The 23,857-nt window shown below is 41.4% G+C and overlaps 2 pseudogenes across 1 annotated transcript in view; one reads left to right on the top strand and one right to left on the bottom strand.

Annotated features, from left to right (window-relative positions):
* Nid2-ps7 (nidogen 2, pseudogene 7) overlaps positions 1-5,126 on the top strand; it is a 54,677-nt pseudogene extending 49,551 nt beyond the window's left edge. Inside the window, exon 5 of the transcript XR_015678289.1 lies at positions 4,273-5,126. The product of XR_015678289.1 is annotated as a nidogen 2, pseudogene 7, transcript variant X2 (transcript). The remainder of the gene's footprint in view (positions 1-4,272) is intronic.
* Positions 1-23,857, bottom strand: part of LOC148006609 (uncharacterized) — a 2,902,548-nt pseudogene that overhangs the window by 1,161,525 nt on the left and 1,717,166 nt on the right.

The following is a 23,857-nucleotide window of genomic DNA, read 5'->3' as shown; positions in this document are numbered from 1 at the left end:
TCTTACTTGGATTTCACGTTACCTGGTTGTTTGCATTTTGGTTCATTTTTTCAGTCACTCCGGTTACACTCTGCCCCTCTCCTGCAATTTTGATATTTCTGGAAAGCATCAAAGGAGGCAGTGAAGAACCGGAGTGAATGGATGATAGTGTCTTGTGTGTGGTGTGTGTGTGTGTGTGTGTGTGTGTGTGTGTGTGTGTGCAAGCGCGCTTGCACCTGCGTGCATGTGCATGCATGTGTGTGTGAGCAGGTGTATGAAGGCCTTTATGGCTCTAGTAGGGAAACACAACTTTCTCCTCACATGCTTTTTGCACACACACACACACACAGGCACAGACACATGGGCACACACATGCACACGCACGGCTTCTTATGGCTATGCAGGTACCAATTCTCATTCTAATACTCTGTGATTCTTGGTCCTTCCCAGATGCTGTTGGTGTCCAGGTGCTCTGCCTTTAAAAATCATAGTATTTCAAGCACTCAGCCCTATTTCCAAGGGCTCTACATACAAGTGTCCCCTCCTGTTCTGTGATCCGTACTGAGTCTTGGTTTCCATCTCACCTGCTCTGTAGTGTAGACTCTAGAACAGACTTAGCAGTTGGCCTCTATCCTTTCTCCTCTAACCTCTTACCCTCTAGCTTAAAGACTCTTTCTCCCCAGGTTGTACCTAGAGCCCCTTGGAAGGAGGGCTGAGTGCTTGAAATACTACAATTTTTAAGACACAGGCGTGCGCCAGAAAGGAGCAGCGTGAGACATGACCAGAGTGATTGACAGATTTGGTGTGCCTCACCCTTAATAAAGTGAGACAAACTACAGACAATGGAATAACATAAAATGCAAGTCAGAATTATCCTACCACTACTCTGAGTGACAACTCTGCTACCTCCCCTTTCAGCGTGGGCTTTGCCTCCCATTCAGTGTTTCCATACTTAACACTGTCTCTTAGGCTTCTTTTCCTGTCAGTATCGTTGTCTTAAGGGTTGAAACATTGCATCACACATGCCCAGAGGACAACATTTGTAAACTAAAGTAGCTCAGGATCATGGTCCTAGCTCCCTCTGGATGCTTTGCTGTGCCCCTCCAAGGAGAAGAACATTTTAATAGTCCTGGAATCTCTTCCTCCAACAGAGGTCATACATTATTCATGTTTGCAGGCCTCTTCTGAAACATATGCATATTCAGGTAGGGAAGAGAGTAGTTCCTGGGAAGGGATTAGTCACAGGCAGGCCAGCATGTTTGTTCTGTTTTGTGATACAGTTTTTCTTTCTAGGAGACAAATTCAATCTGTGAGCATTCATAAACGACCTCAGTGTGGAGGGTAAATTAACTGTTTAGATTCCCACCAGGCACTGTGGCAAATGCCAGGATATTGATTTATGTCTCATTAGAAGGCATTTATTTTGCTCCACTCTTGCATGTTTTGTATTTTCTTACTCTTTGAAGCTTTGAACCTGTCCACTTCCAAACTCAAGAGGTTTCCCAGCTGCAATACCCTGCTGTGGGATGGGCTGGGGCTCCAGGGTCTCTTCTTACTGATTGGTTTCAGTTTTTAAAATTACATTACTGTGTGGGAGTTGGGGGTTGGAGGCAGCTGGTGGGGAGGTGTCTGGGTCAGAATCCAGTTTGTCAGAGTTTGTGCTCTCCCCCACCACGTGGATTCTGGTTATAGCTCTAAGCTCTTGTAGGTGAGTGGCTTTCCCTGCTAAGTCATTTTTTCAGCCTGGAGTTTTGTCTTCTGTGGTGTGTTTTATTTGCAACCCTAATTTCTATATGCACCAACTGAGGGCAAGAGTTGAAGCTCTGCTGGTAGAACATTGCCTTGAGGACACAAAGCCCAGAGTTTTGACCTTGGTGCCACACAAACAGGGTTTATTATCACACCTGGTATCCCAGTGTTTGGGAGGTGCAGGCAGGAGGAATAGAAGCTCAAGGTTATCATCAGCTACATGAGACTGTGTCTCAAAAAATGAAAAGAAACCTTAGCAATTGAATATAACAAATCACGGAAGGGACGAACACTGACCTGATTGGGGAGGAGAGGGTTTATTTGGTTTACTGTCCTGGGTCACACAGTGCATTAGGGGAGCCAAGGCAGGAACTAAAGCAAGACAGGAACCTAGAAGGAGGCAGGAACTGGAGCAGAAGCCATGGAGGAACATTATTATTGGCTTGGTTCCTCTGTCTTACTCAGCCTGATTTCTTACACAACCAGAGATGGTACCCTAGGGTGGTATCACCCATCATGAACTGCTCTTCCTCCCACCAATCATTAACCAAGAAGACGCCCCTCCCCCAGACTTGCCTTCAGGCCTGTGTGATTGAGGCAATCTCTTCTCAGGTCTGCATCAGGGTAGCAGAATCCAGCCAGTACAGCAGAGTATCATGAATACACTTGGGTACAGGTAGTGGCTAGTGGACAGTGCACAGAATGAAAGAGAGATAGAGAACTGAAGAAAACCTCAACTCTCTTCATTATTGCAGTAGAAACCTAGACTAGAATGATGAATACTTGCCCCAGTGAACAAAGATCTCGTTATATGATTCAGTGAATCTTAATACCTCTTTTTAGCCATTCCCTCTTATTCTTGATTGTTGATTCTTGAGGAAATTACATAGTCTGGAATAATTTGAGCTTTGGTATTTTGTGCAAGCACAGGATTGATATCATTGGCTAGGTCCCGTTTTCCAGAGTCATTATTTTCTCCATCTTTATTAAATTGGGTATTTTTTATTTACATTTAAATTGTTATTTCCTTTCCTGGTTTCTAGGCCAACATCCCCCTAACACCTTTCCCCTCCCACTCTATATGTGTGCTCCCCTCCCCATCCTCCCCAAATTACCGCCCTCCCCACAACAATCACGATCACTGGAGGTTCAGTCTTGGCAGGATGAAGGGCTTCCCCTTCCACTGGTGCACTTACTAGGCTATTCATTGTTACCTATGCGGTTGGAGCCCAGGGCCAGTCTTTGAGTAGTGACTTAGTCACCTGAAGCTCTGGTTGGTTGGCATTGTTGTTCATATGGGGTTTCAAGCCCCTTCAAGCTCTTTCAGTCCTTTCTCTGATTCCTTCAATGGGGGTCCCATTCTCGGTTCAGTGGTTTGCTGCTGGCCTTCACCTATGCATTTGCCATATTCTGGCTGTGTCTCTCAGGAGAGATCTACATCTAGTTCCTGTCAGCCTGCACTTCTTTGTTTCATTCATCTTATCTAGTTCGGTGGGTGTATATATATGGCCACATGTGGGGCAGGCTCTGAATGGGCGTTCCTTCATCCTTCCAGAGCCTTCCTAACCCGAGCTTTCTCTTAGGGTTAGGAGTCATCTTACACATGGCTGTCCTCTTCACAGCAAGCGTACCCTTGACACTGAGATAGTAGGTGACTGAGCTGGCAAGAGTAGTGCCACATCCCAGCAGAAGATCTTAAGTTTTAGGATAGCTGGGACTATCTGGTGAGACTCCTCTAAGAAAAGAGATTCTTGGGAACTAACAGGGTTTCATGGTCTACTCTACAGAGAAAATGAAGATCTGTTCCCAAATACTGAGCCTCATTTTGATTAATACATTTGTATCTTACCTATGTTGAACTTTTCCTCAAAAATTGTTTTAGACTTGGTCATTAAAAAGTACAGATAGATCTATCATCCCCTGTCATTAATATATTAGTCCATGTGAATCAGAGTACACAGAGATGTTTGGAAGACAAAGTTTCGTGTTAGCATGAAATTCTTGCCGTGGCTTTGCCAACTTTTGGCTGTATGATCTGAAGATTAGCTAACATCTCAAAACCAACTTTTTCCTCACTAAGAACTAGCACAGCTACCACCCCTATCTTGCAGAGCACAGTGAAGACTGATAAGCACTGGTGTAGGCTCGGCTTGTAGAAATCAGTACTATTTAAGTGTTTTAGGAATTTTAAGCTTAAGTAAGCTTGAGTCTGATTTAAGTTTTCATTCACATCGAGAAAGCATAAAATATTCTTGCATTCCATGTTTGATCTCAAGACAGCCAGGTTTTTGACAGGATATTTGATTTGGGCTTCTGGAGCAGATATATAACCTGATGGCTTAGTGTTCCATACACAATGCCAGACAAAAGGCAGCTTATAACAAAGTTCCTGTACGGTATTTATCTCAGTTACTTAGAAGCTTTGCTTCTGTTTGGCATAGCATGGAAAGTTTGACTTTGATCGTTAAAGTCTTTTGATTTCAATATGAATTCTGAAGAAGGATGAATGGACTGGTTACAATCCACTCTTTCCTCTGTTCTTAGACTAAGCAACCCGGGGATTCTTGGGACGTGGGCTTTTCACATCAGCAGCAGGCTGGCCCTGGACAATGTCTGGCCAGCCACAGTCAGAGGTGACCATTCCACAGCCTGCTCCTCAGCGCTTGAGCACTCCTTCAACCATGCTGCAGCCCTGGAGATCTGTACTGAGGACAGTTGCAATTATCACAAGGAGACTGGAGAGGATGTAGAATACCCACCAATTGAACCGGGGAAGGCCCTGGAAGACCACAGCAGAATCGATGTATTTATGTGTCTTTCAAATCAAAGGCTAATTCGAGCTTTGTGGATGTTGGCACCATGTCTCCAGATTCTGATCATGCTTCTCCTTTGCCACACCCAGCACCTGGTAACTGGGCATCCTACCGGGAAACAGAATTGGCTTCTTCGGTCCGTCAAATCAAACAGGGGCCACCTGTGGGACAGGTAGAGGTCCTGTATTTCAAGGACCCAGCATTGGTTTTGGATCCAATGGGCACCAGAACCCCAGCTCCTCCACAGGCAGATGCAGCTTTCCTAACTCCAGGCAGGAAAGACCTTGGGAACAGAAACACCAGGTTCTATCCAGAGGCATGGCCAGTGCTTTCACAGCCAGATGTTCCTGTCGCTCCTTTGGAAGGAGAAATCCTTCCTAATTACCCCGATTCTGGTACATGCCACCCCTGAGTGGAGGGAAGTATGTGGTAGGAGTGGATGACCACGTGAGTTCTAAAGCTCAAGGCAAGTGCATTGAAAAACTGGGCATTTGAGGTTTTGTTTAAAGAAAATATAGCAGAGTTGACAAACTAGATATGGTCATTCACCTGGGCCCATCCCTGTACCGGGCAGGCTGGAACAGGCTGGGGCAGGCTAGGGCAGGCAAGGGCAGGCTGAGACAGAAAGATTGTGTAGGTTCAAGAGTAGCCTGGGCCATATAGAGAATTCTAGGCCAGCCTGAATTATACAGCCAGCTCTCCTCCCAAGTGTAATAAAAATTTCGGTTTGCAAGTTCAGAGAAGGTGAGCCATGTCGAGGCTTCATAGGCATTGCAGGATGGAGGGTACAGCCATTTAGCTTTGTCTGTGGTAGTTAGCTGTGCAGGCTTAGGGAAACATGCTGAAGAGCCTTAGGGAGAGAACATGGTATAGACACCTGTGTCTGCTATTAGTTCTGGTTCTTGTCCCCATAGCTGTGGCCTTCACCTGCCCTGAACCACCTTAACCTGGTTCTGTGACTCACTAGCACTAAAGGTAGCAGGAAGAAGGCAGGGGAATGCCCAGAGGGAACAACTTTTCATCCACCCTGATGGACTGGGAAACTGGTCCTAGATTCATCCTTCCCCACACCTATTTCTCGCTTTCCCTGCTCAATGATCTCTGCCAGGAGGACATGTCAGAGGTCACACCTCTCTCCACAGCATTTTAACTTCACAGTTTTTCTGTCCGTTTATTGACCAAAACATTAACCTAGGAAAGAGGACTTTCTGGTTCTGCTGGGACATTTTCTGCAGGTTCAGGAGTTGTTTAGAGAAATAGTTCAGGAGGGAAGAAAACACTTTGTGTTTAACAGAGTATAGAGTAATACTTAGGGTAGGACTGTTGTTGTCAAGTTTGAATCTTGGCCATGCTAAGGCAACTTATTTCACCCTCAGGTCTCTGATTTTCATTTACAAACGTATTGCCAGGATTTGTTGTTAGTATATGTTATGTTTTGAGTGCCTGCATTAGTCTGTTCCTCAGAAGACAGTTAAGAGCATCATTATTAATCTTTAGAGGATTTAAAACATAACAAACTGGAGGATGGGGGTGGGGGAGTGAACAGCTGGGCTGGAAAACAGAGAAACTGAAAACAGAAAGTCTCATTGAAAAGCTTTTGCCTCTTGTCTCCTTTTCTGCTTGATGAAGTTTGATGAGTATTTGTTTTTGTTAAAGCCAAAGGCATGGATTTCTTTTAAACGTTAGAACTTTCAAATTCTTCTAACAATCTCCTAAAATATTCAGTGTGAGTTCTTTCTATCTAAAGAGATTTAAAGGTACGAATCAAAATTTCCTCAAAGGGATTTTGTGTTACAGATGTGTTTTTGAGTGGCCTTTTGTTGGGGGTTGTATTTTCCTGGCCCAGGAAGAGCACACAGTTGTTGGAAAGTGGGTGTATATACAGTTGTCTAAAACCTGAGGAGCGGGCTATGGCCCAGCACAAAACTGTAAACTGTTCTAAAACCTTCAGAGAGTTTTCTTTTGCAATCGGTCATGGTTCTTGAAGCGTGAACTTTGTAGATGATAATGTGTCACAGTGTCAAAGGTTGTGCGTGGCTGTTTAAGAGCTCAGAAAGGCCTGAAATGGAACCAGTTACTGGGAACTGAGGATAACAGCATAATCCAGAGGGACATGATCTCTGGTGTTTAATCAGCTGCCAAATGTAGTCAGTGCTGACATCTAAATGCTAGAATGTTTATGAAAAAGACATTCAGGGGGAGATTTTCCAACTGGAAGCTTTTAAGTCTTAGAGGAGAAAAATACTTTTAAATTTTATTTAAAAAATATTTATGTGTGTTCATGTGTACAAGTTCATGTGTGGGAAAGCCTAGCCCTTAAGAAAGAATGTTTGGTGAGCTGTGTGAAGCATAGAAACATGTAATTGTTATTATTTATGTTCAGAGGAAACACTGCTGTCCTGGAGGTTTATCCAGCAGCTGTGGGCTTACTCTGGGCAGCTGTTGACATGGGGCTGAGACCTTCTAGTAACAGCTCAAGGTAGGAAATGCGCGGCTTCTGGTAGTGGATGGACTTGAGTTCTCCCGCAGCTCTGTTGTGTAGTTTGAAGACAGATGCTGTTTGAACCTTATTTTCTGAATAGAGAGCACCCTTCTCAGTAAGTTTTAACTTCCCCTTTAAGCATATAGGATTTGGTTTGCTGAGTCAGGGAATTAGGATTTTGTTAAAGGCTCAGAAAATTTCTCTTCTTTTTAGTGTTGTTTTCATTAGGGTGTGTGTGTGTGTGTGTGTGTGTGTGTGTGTGTGTGTGTGTGTTTGTGTGTGTGTCTGTGCATGCCTGCCTGCCTGCCTGTGCATATGTATATGTGTTGTATCTGCCCCATAGGAATAGGAATAGGAGAGGTGCTCTGAAGTGACCCCAGGGCAGCTTATGCAGCATGATGGTATAGACAGGTTCCATGCTGCCACCCTGAGCAGGGTTTCTTTGTCCTGAGAGCTGGCTGCAGCCCTGCTCATATTGGGAGCTTTCAATTCCAGGCTGCAGTAGGTTTTTGGTTGTCACAGCAGAGAGTATCTGCATTCTCACCGCCAGGGAGTAGGACTCCATTTGCAGAGAGAGAGATTCATGGGGAAAGACTGCAGCGCACTTGTTAGTCTCAGTAGATTGAGCAGCTGTGAACTTTCCCTTCACTAAGGCCATCCCTAACTCAAGCCTCGGGAACTGTTCCCTACAGCTTTTACTCTGGACTGAGCTCACCCTCCCTGTTGCCTGCCCTGGTCCTCAGCTTCTACCTGGTTCCAGGCAGCTACACAAACAGACCAGTTCTTTTAGTCTGGGGCAGGGATTTTGTTGCAGCTTTCAACCTGGAGTAGCAAGTGCTGCTGAGGTGCTGGGGTCCTCGCAGCTGGGAGAACTGAAGTAGAGGAGGAAGGTGCGGCCCAAGGTCGCAAGCTCTGGGCCAGGGTGTGGTGACTCACAGGTGGCCATTTCTGAGCACCATCTCCACTGCTGTTTCTCACCCCCTGGCTTCTGATACTCGCAGGCCGCTTCTGACATTCCCATAGCAATGCAGGATGGGGAGGGTTCTGTGGGCAACAAGTAGACACACCACCCAATATGGATCAGGCGACCCAAGGGTGTCTGTTAGCCCCGCCTCTGCCCTCTCCCCCATGTCCCACCCCCAGACTGCTGCCAAGCTGTTCAAGTGGTTCTAGCTGTTGGTGGGGTCCTGCAGCTGTTATAGGCTCCTCCTCTCCGGCCCCTCCTCCCCAACCACCTCTCAGGCTCTCCTTGGATAGCTGTCCTCCTCTGGGGTCCTGCACTTGCTCCCAGCCATGGTGGCTAGGCTCACTGCTCTCCTCCTTTACCTCGTTTTCCCCTTGGCCATCCTGGTCCAGACAGGTAAGGTGAGTGAGGGCTGGGGCACCGGGGCACCCCACCCTGGTGCCTGGGGGTCGCTCTGTGCATGAGGGACTTTGTCTCTACCTGGCTGCCTGAGGTATGGCGTCAGGGTAGGAATAGGGAGACCTGGCTGCTCTGGGCCTAGGGGTAGGGTCTAAGATTTTCTGGAACTGAACCAACTCTGAATTGAAGATGAGGGATGGGACCTTCTTAGGGCTGGTATGAAAACACTAGGATGTTAAAATCCTAGCCATGTATTAGTGATAACAGCTGTCCCCAGTAGTGTACCTTGGGAAAAACCTTGGAAAAAGCAGTCATTTTGAAAATTGACCTTGAGGACACCTGCAGCAAAAGCATCTGGGGAGCTTCCCAGGAGACTCTCTGGCCACTTTCATCAGGAACTCGGAGGGTTAGTAGAGAGACAAAGGGAAATTAGGGTGGGGGCGACTTGGACCTCTTAACAGCATCCTGCATGCTTTTCGTGTCTGTCCCTACACTTCTAGAGACTCTGGTCATATTTTGTGGAGGAGGTGGACACAGAAATTGTGCTGAATCAAGGGAACACGTTGCTTTCACCTTGTGAAACTCAATTTGTAGACCAGGCCTAAGTGGCTTTTGCAGTTCTCTGGTGGAACTTTTGGGATCACTTAAGTATACAATCATATTGTCTGCAAATCGTGATATTTTGACTTCTTCCTTTCCAATCTGTATCCCTTGGATCTCCTTTTGTTGTCTGATTGCTCTGGAACTATATTGAACTCTCAAGAACTATATTGAATAGGTAGGGAGAGAGTGGGCAGCCTTGTCTAGTCCCCGATTTTAGTGGGATTGCTTCAAGTTGCTCTCCATTTAGTTTAATACTAGCTACTGGTTTGCTGTATATGGCTTTTACTATCTTTAGGTATGGGCCTTGAATTCCTGTTCTTTCCAGGAACTTTACCACGAAGGGGTGTTGTATTTTGTCAAAGTCTTTCTCAGCCTCTACTGAAATGATCATGTGGTTTTTATCTTTCAGTTTGTTTATATAGTGGATTACGTCGATGGATTTCCGTGTGTTAAACCATCCATGCATCCCTGGGATGAAGCCTACTTGATGATGATGGGTGATTGTTTTGATATGCTCCTGTATTCGGTTTGCAAGAATTTTATTGAGTATTTTTTGTTGATATTCATAAGGGAAATTGGTCTGAAGTTCTCTTTCTTTGTTGGGTCTTTGTATGGTTTAGGAAGAAGAGTAATTGTGGCTTCATAGAAGGAATTCGGTAGTGCTCCACCTATTTCAATTTGATGGAATAGTTTGGATAGTATTGGTATGAGGTCTTCTATGAAGGTCTGATAGAATTCTGCACTGAACCAATCTGGATCTGGGCTCTTTTTGGTTGGGAGACTTTTAATGACTGCTTCAGATTCAATGCAATCCCCATTAAAACTCCAAGCCAATTCTTCATAGAGTTAGACAGAACAATTTGCTAATTCGTCCGGAATAACAAAAAATCCCAGGGTAGCTAAAACTATCCTCAACAATAAAAAGACTTCCGGGGAAATCAATATTCCTGAACTCAAGCAGTGTTACAGAGCAATAGTGATAAAAACTGTATGGTATTGGTGTAGAGACAGACAGATAGACCAGTGGAATAGAATTGAAGACCCAGAAATGAACCCACACAGCTATGGTCACTTAAGTTTTGACAAAGGAGCCAAGGAAAAAAGATAGCATTTTCAGAAAATGGTGCTGGTTCAAATGGAGGTAAGCATGTAGAAGAATGCAGATCTGTCCATTCTTATCAACCTGTACAAAGCTTAACTCCAAGTGGATCAAGGACCGCCGCATCAAACCAGATACACTCCAACTTATAGAAGAAGAAGTGCGGAAAAACCTCGAACACATAGGCACTGGAGAAAATTTCCTGAACAAAACACCAATAGCTTATGCTCTAAGATCAAGAATCAACAAATGGGATCTCATAAATCTGCAAAGCTTCTATAAGGCAAAGAACACAGTTGTAAGGAGAAAATGGCAACCAACAGATTGGGAAAAGATCTTTACTAATCCTACAACCAATAGAGGGCTTATATCCAAAATATACAAAGAACTCATGAAATTAGACTGCAGGGAGACAAATAACCGTATTAAAAAATAGGGCTCAGACCTAAACAAAGAATTCACAGCTGAGGAATGCCGAATGACTGAGAAACACCTAAAGAAATGTTCAACATATTTAGTCATAAGGGAAATGAAATCAAAACAACCCTGAGATTCCACCTCACACCAGGGACTTGCTAAGATTAAAAACTCAGGTGACAGCAGATGCTGGTGAGGATGTGGAGAAAGAGCAACACTCCTCCAGAGTCGGTGGGATTGCAGACTGGTACAACCATTCTGGAAATCAGTCTGGACGTTCCTCATAAAATTAGACATTGAACTACCTGTGGACCCAGCTCTACCTCTCTAGGGCAGATACCCAAAAGATAACCTAACATATAACAAAGACACTTGCTCCACTCTGTTTAAAGCAGCCTTATTTATAATAGCCAGAAGCTGGAAAGAACCCAGATGCCCTTCAACAGAGGAATGGATACAAAAAAAGTGGTACATCTACACAATGGAATATTACTTAGCTATCAAAAACAATGACTTTATGAAATTCATAGGCAAATGGATGGAACTGGAAAATATGATCCTGAGTGAGGTAAGCCAATCACCTAAAAACACACATAGTATGCACTCATTGATAAGTGGACATTAGCCCAAATGCTTGAATTACCTTAGATGCACAGAACACAAGAAACCCAAGAAGGATGACCAAAATACGAATGCATCATTCCTTCTTAAAAGGGGAATAAGAATACCCTTGGGAGGGAATAGGGAGGCAAAATTTAGAACAGAGGCAGAAGGAACACCCATTCAGAGCCTGCCCCACATGTGGCTCATACATATACAGCCACCAAACTAGATAAGATGGATGAAGCAAAGAAGTGCAAGCTGACAGGAACCGAATGTAGATCTCTGCTGAGAGACAAACCCAGAATACAGCAAATACATAGGCGAATGCCAGCAGCAAACCACTGAACTGAGAATGGAATCCCCATTGAAGGAATCTTAGAAAAGACTTAAAAAGCTTGAAGGGGCTTGAGATCCCATATGAACAACAATGCCAACCAACCAGAGCTTCCAAGGACTAAGCCAGTACCCAAAGAGTGTACATGGACTGAACCTATGCTCCAACTGCATAGGTAGCACCAGTGGAAGGGGAAGCCCTTGGTCCTGCCAAGGCTGAATCCCCAGTGAATGTGATTGTTGGGGGGAGGGTCATAATGGGGGGAGGATGGGCAGGGGAACACCCATAAAGAAGTGAGGGGGAGGGGTTAGGGGGATTTTGTCCTGGAAACTGGGAAAGGGAATAACAATTGAAATGTAAATAAGAAATACCCAAGTTAATAAAGATGGAGAAAAAGAAGCAAACTAATCAAAACAGTGTAAAATACATGAAATTGTATTTGTAAGTGTATTGGTATTTTAAAGTTATTTTTGTGGCAGGGAGCTGTATCTGCTGTTTATTGGAATGTCTTTTCTTGGTTGTAGGATGAGCACCTGGCTGCCTTGTTCCAGAAGCTGGAGGAACCTATTTGTTCTGTTAAGCAAGAAGATGGGACACAGCAATATTTAGGGGAATTGCTATCTATATTAATGGTTAGAGATGTTGAGTGCTTTTTACTGGTTTTGTGCCCAATTTTATCATGAACTTTTTAAGATAAGAAAAAAATGTTTTAATCTTCAACTACTTATAGCCTGACTTATTTGCTTTTCTGTTGCTATAATGAAATACCATGACCAAGTCAGTTTATGGAAGAGTTTATTTTGGTTGGGCTTCTATGAGGCCATCATGGCAGGGTGCTGAGAGATCACATGTTAAACCCCAAATATGAAGCAGAGAGAGTGAACAGGAATTGGGGCTAGTCAATATATACTAGCCTCAGAGCTAGCCCCTAGCAAGGTATAGCCTGTAAAGTCACCACCAGGGTTCAGACATTTGAGCCTATGGGAGATATTCTCATTCAAACCACCACATTTCCCTCCCAGGCTTCAAAGGCCATTGTTATAATACAAAGTATATTTAATCCTACTTCAGAAGTCCCCATGGTCTCCCACAGTCTCGATAAAACCCTGTGAATTTGAAAAGTGAATTAATTTCAACATAAAATGGAAAAGATATATATTACTATTTCCTAAAAGGAGGAATGGGGGCATAGTCAGAAAACGCTGGACCAAGCAAGACTGATAAGGCAGCATGTAAACATCAAGTCCCCTAGGTCAGACTTCCCACCTGTGGGTCATGGCCCATTTACAGGGGCTCCCTAAGTCCATCTGTAAACATATATTTACGTTATGATTCATGACAGTAGCAAAATTACAGTTATGAAGTAGCAACAAAGATAATTTTATGGTTGGGGTTCACCACAACACAAGGAATTGTATTGAAGAGTCACAGAATTAGAAAGGTTGATAACCAGGGCTCTAGCTTAATATCTGATATCAGAGGCTTATATGGCACCATCCTCCATCTTTCTGCTTGTAAAATATATCTCTTCCAGGCTGGTTCTATCCCATGAAAGCAACTCTCCCCGGCAGAAATCACAGCTTTGGCGCTTGCAACACCTTGGAGTCTGTACAAGTATCCCAGGCTTCACTTCATCTCTCAGGGTCTTCATGCAGGAATTCAGGATTAGGGTTGGCCCTGAGGTCCTTTGGGGTGCATGCTTGTGTTTTCCTAGAGAAAGATCTGTTTTTTTTGCTTGTGAAAGGGTACTTTCATAGCAGAGAATATTTTTAGATTTGTCAAAGAAGGTCAGGAAAGGGCCATAATTGTCAGTCTAGAAAGGGTATCACCGAGTTACTCCTTTGTGTTGGTTACCTCTTCTACCAGCTCTATCTACTCTTCCTGGGTCTAGTCTCTGGAATGAATGAGTAGTTTGCCGTGTGGGTTGGTGAAGATATCTGGAAATTTTAATTTTTATATAGTTTTAGCTATGAACTCCCTGTCTGAAGACTTATCTGCTGTGGTGATTTGAATAGGAATGACCACCATAGGCTCATATGCTTGAATCCTTGTCGTATAAGGAGTTGCACTATTAGGAGGTGGGGCCTTGTTGGAGTATGTGTGGCCATGTTGGAGGAAGTGGGTCAATGGGAAAGTGGGCTGTGAAGTCTTTATATTCAAGCTATGACCAGTGTCGACACAGTCTCCTGCTCCTGCCTTCAGATGAAGATGTAGAACTCTCAGCTCCTTATCCAGCACGATGCCTCCCTAAATGCTGCTGTGCTTCCCGCCATGGTGATAATGGACTAAAGTTCTGAGAGTGTAAGCCAGCCCAATGTCAGTTTTCCTTATCAAAGTTGACTCAGTAACAGTGTCTCTTCACAGCAATAAAACTGTAAGACACCTACTCACCTACTTTTTTTGCCCAGTGAGATTGTTCCATCTGTTTCTGGCCCCCAATTATTTATTTATTTAATTAACTTTATTTTCCTTTTTTTTTACACCAAATAATTTCTTTCTGAGTTTTCATTTACCCAATCTAGATTTATTCCTTTCTGATCATTTTAGCACTTGTCTTTCTTTATTGAGTATTACTACCCAAATTTTTCTTAATTTTGAGTCTTCTTGATGGTCATAGTTGTGTATGTTTGCCCCCAATTGACAGCAAATTGCTGTCAATATGTATGTCAGTGTCATTTTTTTTAATCCGTGCAGTTGACAGATACATATTTGTCATTTAAGATCTCTTCATGTATCACTGTGCTTGATTGCCTGGTTGTCTTCATACTGGTTTAGATGATTTCACCTTGTTTCTCTGGGTCCATGGCTAATTAATTAATTAATTAATTAATCAATTAACATGAGTACACTGTAGCTGTCTTCAGACACATCAGGATAGGGCATCAGATCCCATTACAGATGGTTGTGAGCCACCGTGTGGTTGTTGGGAATTGAACTTAGGACCTCTTATCCACTGAGCTATCTCTCCTGCCCAGGTCCATGCCTCTTAAGGTATGTGCAATATTAGCCCTCTTTAGTCCTTACTGTAGTTCCTTGTTATATAGACATAAGGTAGAGTTACATTTTCATTACTGTATTAATTGTACTGTTGTTGTCTCTGTGATGACTGAATCTAACTATTTTATCTTTTTGTTGAGTTAAAGTTAAGTACTAGTAAATCAAGATATTTGCTTAACAAGAGCAGATCATACTGTTTATAATTACAAGTTTTGCTGGTAAAGTGTTATGTCAGAGTGGATTCTGGTACAGCTCTTAGTTTTAGCCTGTGGAAAATGCAAAAATTTTGTTCAACATACCTTGGCAAATTTAATTTCTTAGACTTTGGTCATACATACTCTGAAAAGCTAAGAATGTTAAAAACAAAATCACTGCTTTTTATATTCACTACTTAAGAAACTCCTCAATTCTCTATTGCACCTTATGTAGGAAAAAGCGAAGGAGGAAAAGAGTGCAGTGGTACTATTTTAATTCTTATATTTGGTCTGAAGTTTCTTTTATCTTTCTTTCCTTATGGTGTTTGATTTAGGACATTAAGGTCCTTTCGGGTTCTTTCACTAGTAGTGAGGGGCTGACTGTACAAAGACCCTTGGCTTTTTTTGTTTTGAGCCCTTTAGGTCTTTTGACTGTCCTGTATAGCCTTCAGCCTGTGTATTGATCTTACACAGCCTGCAGTGTAAGCAGTTGAGATAGCTGGTCTTGCAACCTGTGTCCTGTGCCCTGTTTAGAAGTGGAGGGATGTTGGAAATCAAAGTGTGCATGGGAAGGTTGACTTGGGAGAGAGATCCCTAGATGAGCCCATTGTTATCTGTGAGAAAGCTTTGGAAAGATACCTGCTGTGTTTTCAGTTGCTAATTTTCAGTTGTGAAGGACTCATCTAAGGCAACCTTGACTTCCTGTCCTTTTTTTTCTCTCAGATTCGGGGAAACCCCAACTATGTTGTGGCATTGGCGCCACCTTGTGTCCCAGCTCAGGGCTGGTGTGGTATCTCTGGTTGCCTAGGTTTGCTTGGGGCTTGGGCAGGGAGCATCTCAGTTAGCTCTCTGTACACCCTTTAGATTCATGCTTAATTTCCACCCTGAAGCAGCTTTAGAGTGAAGCCCTAGTTGTTAGTATTCAGTGGATGGGGGTGGATTTCCGTATCGGGTTACTTTGGTTCTTAACCAGACATGGCTTTGTCAATTTGTTACTAAAATTTCCAACACTAACAGCCCATGTAAAAGACACACAATCCAAATATTTTAATAATAAGTTATATGCCTAGATTGGGCATATCTAATACAATACTAACTTATTTCCCAATTCTAAGACTCCTTATTACTTCTGGTTTCTCCCAGCCACAGGATTCTGGTGCATAGTGGCTTCCTTCACTCCTCTTCCTTCATTCTTTTTCTCCTTCTACCTGCCACCCCCTCCTGAGCCTCCAGTCCCACCTTTCCTATCCACTACCCAATCATAGGCTCTAACCTTTTATTGACCTATTAAAGTGGAGAGAAGGTTCACATAGCATCACCTAAGTACATGATGCTCTGCTTGTGGGGTGGGCGCAACGCCTCTTGAGGAACCAATATGAACAATAATATACAAGCAGCATCAAGCCAAACCACTACAGTTTACTTGTAAGATCTCAGTTTTTAGTACAAAATCCAATAATGTTAGTTGTTTAAATGTGTGTCTTACTATATTTCTTACAAAGCTGTTTTCCAAATGTGGGTTTGTCTGGTGTTCTGTACCAGCATAGAGTATTCATCGTTAACAGTGTTTTTCTTGCCACCAATACATGAATTTTTGTTGGATATGCTAAAGAGTCATAACGGTTTTACACAGGAAAGCTAATTGTCAGAATTTTGTTTTGTTTTTGAGTCAGGGTTTTCTGTATAGCCCTGGCTGTCCTGGAACTCACTTTGTAGACAAGGCTGCTTTCAGACTTACAGAGATGTGCCTGCCCTCTGTCTCTGAATGCTAGGGTTTAAGTCCTGTGCCCAGCTTGATATTTTTCTTTGTCATTCTCTCTCTCTCTCTCTCTTTTTTTTTCTTTGCCCAAGTCAATGGATTTTATTTGGTCACAGGGTCACAGGCCAGGTATGGCCCCAGCCTTATTTGACCTTCTTTGGGGCTCAGGTTGTTGGAGTGGCCGAACTTCTTGTAGCAGTTGACTACACTGTGTGCAGGCATGAGTCGCACTTGTGGCAGATCATCTTGTCACAATTGTAATTCTGGACAAGGCGACAAAGGGATGACTCGATGATGCCACCGTGCAGTCGCAGCACCAGGTGGAAGGTGGACTCTTTCTGGATGTTGTAGTTGGACAGGGTATGGCCATCCTCCAAATGTTTGCCAGCGAATATCCACCCTGCTGGTCGGTGGGATGCCTTCCTTGTCTTGGATCATTATTGATGGTGTCACTGGGCTCAATCTCAAGAGTAATGGTCTTGCCCATTAGGGTCTTCATGAAGATCTTCATGGTGGCATCTGCTACTTGGCCTCCTTGATGAAGAGACAGAGTGGTTTGGGGCTTTTGGGTTTTTTTGTTTGTTTGTTTTGTTTTTTCTTTTTAATACTTAGATCATTTTGTTGACTTCTCGGTGTTTGTTGAGGGCTGGTATGATTTGCATTTTAAATATATTTACCTGGATCTTCACTGCATGCTCTGTCTTAACAGGCAGGTGTACTTTGATTTGGGACTGAATAGACTTTTTTTTAATTGTTTCCAGTCTGTGTTCTTCTTTCACTGGCCTCTTATGAGTCAGTTTTTCACAGAATTGGCTGTCACAGTGCACGAAAGATTCGGCCAGAGCTTGAGACACGTAGAAATGGGTGGCAGTTTTAGGAACTGTAACATCATATTTTGGAACACCAGGGGGATTATTAGAAGTAATGTTATTATAAAGTAGTCTTATCCTAATAGTTGGGTTATAATAATCCTTATTAACAATCTCTGGTTATTGTAAGTCAGTAATTTTCCTTATGAGATAATATTTACTTTCATCTCCATAAATATAATTGTCATGGGGCAGAACTAGTAACAGCTAATAATGAAAGAACAATTCCCTGTGTATATAGACTTTGGTTTTTTGTGAACTTCTTTTTGAAATATGTCGAATTATAACAGCAGTATTGTTGGTATCAGGAATTGCCTTGAGCAGCAACACTATTTGGTAACTGTTGACATGGAAACAGCCCTACTTTCCCTGTAATCCTTTGGTCCAAATCGCAACTCCATGTGGGAGTAGTTATGTCATATTCCAAATGAAAGGCAAACTTCTTCTGCCCTCATGCTCTCTCTTCTCTTCATTCTTTTCTCTTTTTCTCTCGCCCCTTTCCCTTGTCTTGTTCTCCCATTAAATCTCACTAAGTGGAACGGTTTTAGTTTTGTGTGCTCTATTTTGATGGGTGTGGTGGGTACTTTATTACAAAGAGATTTTAATAACAACAAGTATGATAATTTAAGAGCTTGGAAATCAGACTGACTGGAAATAAATTCCAATTTGGGCACTCACCAGCTGTTGAACTTATATTACTAATATAAAAGTTGTGGGTGATAGTAATTTTTCCCTATAGTGTTGTGAGAATTAATCTAACTCCTTGTAATCCTCTTGTGTTTTATTACTTATCAACAACATTGGGTAGTAGTAGCCATTGTAATTGTTTCATTAAATAAAATTTGTAGAGTTGTGCAGAATGGAGTTTATCAAAGCTAAATAGGTGAAACTACACATAACTAAATTGTATAATAAGATTTATCTTATAAAGTTATAATCTTAAAGGAAGAAGGTTAGAATGTAGAATAGGAAATAATGCTATGCTATTTTTAGAAATGATTTAACATTCTATCAGAAAACTGAAGAAATGGAAATTCATCTATTAAGGTGGTGTACAGTCCATAATATATTTTACATTATGTTAACATTATTCTTAAATGTGATTTTTTAAAATTGACTAAATATGTTTTTAATGAGAAGAATTAGTTTGAGTTTGAATGCTCTTTTTTTCCGTTTAGGCAATATGTCAGTATTGACGGCACCCAGACATCAGAGCTCTGGAAGGCATGTTGATACTGTTTTCTTCTTTGTCTCCTGGGTGTAAGAAGTATAACAGATCTTAAAGATCTGTATTCTTGTTTGCTTAAAAAAAATTGATACATAAGAGAGAGAGTGTGTGTGTGTGTGTCTGTGTGTCTGTGTGTGTGTGTGTCTGAAATGATAACAATATATTCTTTCGAAAGTATTTTGTTTTTTCTCAATTAAATTTATTCATTTGTTCAAATTGGCTACCCCTTCTTATCACAGGTATTGAGAAATTAGAATCCTACCTCATTAGTGTATGTTGAAATATACAGAGGAGAGTATGTTAAATTGATGACTCTGTTATCTCACAAAGATGAGAGTTTCTGGATATTTTCTATATTTTTTTATTGCTCATTAAGGGAAATTTTCTGCTATACTGTGTCTTAAGACTTTCTCTTCTGTTCAAATAACTCTCCTCCCTTAATGTAGGTAAACATACTAACTTCTGGGTTTTGGATAATTCTGTATCATTGAGTTGAGTCAACTGGGCAGTCTGTTTTGCAAATGAAATTTCAGGTTTATGTGTGTACTACTTACTCGTATTAGAAGCATTTATTTAGCATTTTTCTTTAGTTCTTTCTGGACATGATAGCTACATTTGCAGTTTCGTTTGAATGTCAGTTTTTCCCTTATGTGAAAATACTAGAAAATTCTAGATTCCCAACAAGGCTTTAGTTGGGAAGTAACTATACCTATACCTAGGTATAGTACCTATACCTAGGTAGTTTTGACTCAGCTCTGAAAGGGATTTTTTTTGAATGTAAAGGAATTGATTTTAGGCTAGGGACACTTACCTTCTGGTCTATTGTTCTTTTGTCTGACTTATGTAGTGAGGCAGGAGAGCTTGTGTGTTATATGTCTCTTTGTTCTGAGCCCCCTGCTCTCTAAATCTATTTATACCTACTTATACCAGAATTACAAAAGTCTGATTGTAGTTTTTTTGTCTCATTTTCTTCTCCTACAATCTGAACCTGGTATCCGAGTTGCCTGTTTTTCATTGTAAGAAATCAAAGGCTACAGAAAACTGACTCTGCTGCTGTTAGATTGAGTCAGTTCATCAGAGCCATGTTTGTGGAGCAAGCTTTTAATCCTAGCAGGTGAACCTCTATGAATTCCTGGCCAGCCTGGTCTACATAGAACACCTTTTCGTCCTGATGCTAACACCCTGCTGGAGTGGCATTATTACCAGAATAAACTGAAAGGAAAAGCAGGTGCACATAAGTTCTTTAAAGCAATAGTCCTCCCATGGATGGTCTCTGAATGTTGGTGTTGGTGTTGATGCATTAGAAGTAAAAGTAGAATTGGAATAATTAGCTCTTTGAAGGCTTTAAGAATGCTAGCGACTGTAGAGAGAGTATCTTGTGCATTTGTATGGATATATCACCTTTCAGTTAAAAAAAATTATGGCCTATAGGAAAGGATAGAATAGAAGGTGGGACGTCCGGAAGGCAGAAAGCATTTTGGGATAGAGCCAGGTCGGAGAGACTTGCCCTGGAAAATGTGACCAGACAGACCCGTGGTTCCTGGGCACAGGTAATGAGCCACATGGTGGAATGTAGATTTGAGTAAGTGGGTTAGAATTTGTAAGAGAAGAGTCTAGCTCTATGGCCAAGGTATTTGTTAATATATTTTGAGTCTCCGTCTTATTTCTGGGAGCATGGGGCTGGGAGGAAGAACCAGGTCCAAACTTCCACAAGTGACAACATGAATCCAAACAAAATCTAAAGCTGAGGATTGAGCAGTGTATAGTTTTGATTTCTGGAACTGGAGGATGATGTTCACCTGGAACTCAATCCCAACTTAGGTTGGGAGTGAAAGCATGATTTTTTCATATTAACTAGATGAGCTATTAGCGATTTGGCTTATGTCAGCGTGCAGACACTGAAGTTTATGTTCTTCAGTATTTTTTAGAACTTAAAAGCAGACACCATGGTACCTAACCTCGGCTTTCAGGAGATGACACCAAGAGAACAGAACTTTCAAGGGAAGGCTACAGAGCAGGGAACCCCGACTCAAGGAAGGACACAACCACTATTGTAACCAGAGTCTAAATGCCTCATTTGAGTGAGTTGGTTTCTTAGAAAACATATTTCCATAACCGTCTTGGAAAATTAGTCTCTTTACAATCATAAGATCTTCATTTGTTTTACTACCTTGCATTACCGTTCCAAAGAAATTGGCAAGTCTTTCCTATTGGTTTCCTTGTAGAATAAATTCTAAAACCACAAATATTAAAAAAAAATCATAGTTTTAGGAACACATTAACGAGAAGAAAGACATATAGCACAGTAGAAAGGATCTAGATTTTGGTTTTATCCCAGTTACTTCTGTTTCCTGTTTTGTCAGATTTAAAAAAACAATGGTTATTTTAGAAACGACCCTGTTGAGGCAAAACAGAATCTGGCCATCTAGATTTCTTTTCAGGAATTAGTCTTTCTTAGTTGCCATCATCTGCTTACATGGTGCACTGGGAAGGGTGATTGTAGACACACATTTAAAATTTATATGTGTTTCAGTTTTTCAAGTTTTCTAGGGCTCTCATTAGCTGTTAAATGTTTTCAGAAAATTTTGAGATTAGTGATTTGTGTCAGTAGATCTTGGGATAACTTCTTGAGCTTGTTGAGTCTTTGTTTCATTGCTTGTGGTCAGTTTCTTCAGCATACTTGTGTACCATATTGCTTTTTCTTTCTGAATTTCCTTCTTCATATTATTAAATAGATAGAAATTTAAGTTCTAGAAAGCAAGGGATGTGTAACTGAAGGAAGTACACAGTACGTGTCCCATGCTGAACACTAAGAAAATACTTAGTGAACATCTGTCAAAATGAGGGAAAAAAAACTGTTGTGCATGTTTGGTGGTGTTTCTAGTTCCTTTGTTGCTCAGTCTGGTGGGTAGACGCCAAGTCAGCTGCTTGTTTTAGTAGTCTGCATCTAGATTTTGACCTGGGTAGATGCTTGTTCTTTGAAAATTGCAGGAAACTAATCTTCTTTTGTCTTGCTTTCCATCACTGGCTGGCCAAACATGGTTTTGCAGCAGAATATTTTCTTTGCTTACTTAATTAGCTGCATCTTATTAACCACTGGATTTTTAAAATATTTGACATCCTTTTATAATTCATATCTTTTTCATTTCTTTTGGATGGGCCACCAGAAGTCAAATATTAGAGGAAATGTTTAAGTTCCACAAAATGAAATATTCCTTTCCTTTAAAAAAGTGGTCATAATACTTTGATACTATATTCTTGTTTTAACTTTATGACATTCATTTTTGTATCTTAAGGTCTTTGACCCATTTGGAGCCTGTAAAAGTATTTGCTAGATATAGAAGGACTAGATTGTCTTTTACTAAATTTACAACCAAACCTGTGCCTAAAACTGCTTTTCCAATGCCTTTCTTCTACTTTTTTCCAATATCACATTCTCTGAGTCATTATTAGACATTGCACAAAAATTAAATGTACTAAGAGTCATTTTAGAAGTTAGTATCTTTGACTTCTACACATTAGCTCTATAAAAATTAGGTCTAATATTGACTTGTATTGTTAGATGAAGCATCTTTCATGTTTTTTGGAAACTGATTTCTTGTTCCTTATATTAAGAAATTAGGTCAATGTAACCAGAGCATTTGATCCATCTGTGACTTCCTTTGTGTGCTGTTTCCTGAATCATCTCTTTGATGATTCTGTTTAGAGCTATTTAATCTCTGCACATGTTTGGGGCCTTTTACAAACCCCTCCTGGATTCCGAGGATGCAGATGTTTTCTACCCTGTTAGCAACTTTACTTTTCATTCTACAAGAGCAACTATTTAAATTCTATTAGTCACAGATTGAGTCTCAGTGATTACTCTTTCAAAATTTTGTGTCCTGGTCTCTGATTTCTCCAACTATTCCTCCACATTCTTTCTCCATGTGCTTGTCTAGTTTGCCCTCCAGAGAGGACTGTGTATCCTTGTATTTCCACGAATCTCACATAGAGTAGCTCACTCTGCTTGTGGAGAGACCCATGCACTCTGCTGCACTGTGGAGCAGGTCAGCTAGCCCAGTGAAGAGGAACACTCTGGTGTTGCCTCTCAGGCCATGGCAGTGGGGGTGCATGGCCTACACTCAGTAGTCAAAGATGAACTTTGCATTATTTCCAAGTGAGAGTCTTATTTTAAAAGTCTTTAAAATATAACGGTTATGTAATAACTTCCTTTTAAAGCTTAATTCATGGTTGTAACTTTGGAATATAATATATCATGGCTGTTGTCTTTGCTTAGTGGCATTTTCTGTTGGTTTGTTATTGATGACTCTTAAATTCTTGCAGAATAAATAGTGGACTGTTGTGAAAACACTGGATAATCTGCTCAGTTTGTCTTGAGTTTATAAGAATGTGACACATCCTTACATTTTACCAGAAGCCATAGCTATGGGTGCTAGGATCTGAAAATATCTGTATGGGCTGTGTATTAGGTAAAGATGTTGATGGTTATTGGTCAGATAAGGAAAAGTTATTGGTGGGGTTGGCATGGTGCTTCTAGTATTTAAATGCTTCCTACATACTGGCTCCCAAGATCTGGAAGCCCTGAGGAGCAGATCCTCAAGTACCCCAAGTGATGCTTTGTAAACTTTGCTTCTTAGTTTAACTCATCAAAAGTGGATAGAGTCTGTGATTAGGCAATAGAAGAAGAATGGTGGGACTTGAGGATGGAGTGGAGGGTGTCACGAGGGAGGAGAAGGGGGAACAAGAGAGGAGACCAAGGGAGGAGGAAGCCACCATGTGAGGAGATGGACCCTGAGCATATAGCCTGGAAAAACAGCAAGTAAGAAGGGACATTATGGCATGGAAATAGGTTAGTATAGCTGTAAACCTGCCCAATTAGGCTTATGACTTGTAAATAAAGTACCTGGATTGTGTGTCTTTTATTTGGACTAGTTAGAGTGTTTAATTCCTTTTATAATTGGTGCCCTTGACCCTGAGATTAAGTCTCATGCTCTACTGAAATGAAGTTAGTTATTGTACTGTGTATTTCTGGTGGTGCAATAACTTTGCTGTTTTTCATAGAGCATTGGGGTGTTTCAATATGTGTGAAAAAGAGGCAGTGAGTAGTTTTTTAAACTCTGTGCTACTGCAGTGTACACAGAATAGCTTTGTTTGGAATTAGCTAAAGTGATAGATTTGGGTCTTGCTTTACTAACAGTGTTGTTTGTAGCAGAAAAAGTTCTATAAAAGCACACATCATGCTTAACCTAATAGTATTATCGACAGCAATGACCAATTTCTTTAATATACTCATCCATTATTAATGGACTTCTTTATGGTTCAGGTGCCGGGCACATTTATACATCTGGGTGAGATTGCAAATTTGGTT

The sequence above is a fragment of the Rattus norvegicus genome, chromosome 2 (assembly GCF_021556685.1).
Source record: "Rattus norvegicus strain SHRSP/BbbUtx chromosome 2, alternate assembly SHRSP_T2T, whole genome shotgun sequence".
In the NCBI taxonomy this organism is placed as follows: domain Eukaryota; kingdom Metazoa; phylum Chordata; class Mammalia; order Rodentia; family Muridae; genus Rattus; species Rattus norvegicus.
Note: the sequence above shows the minus strand (reverse complement) of the source record. Positions and strands in the feature narration are given on the sequence as shown.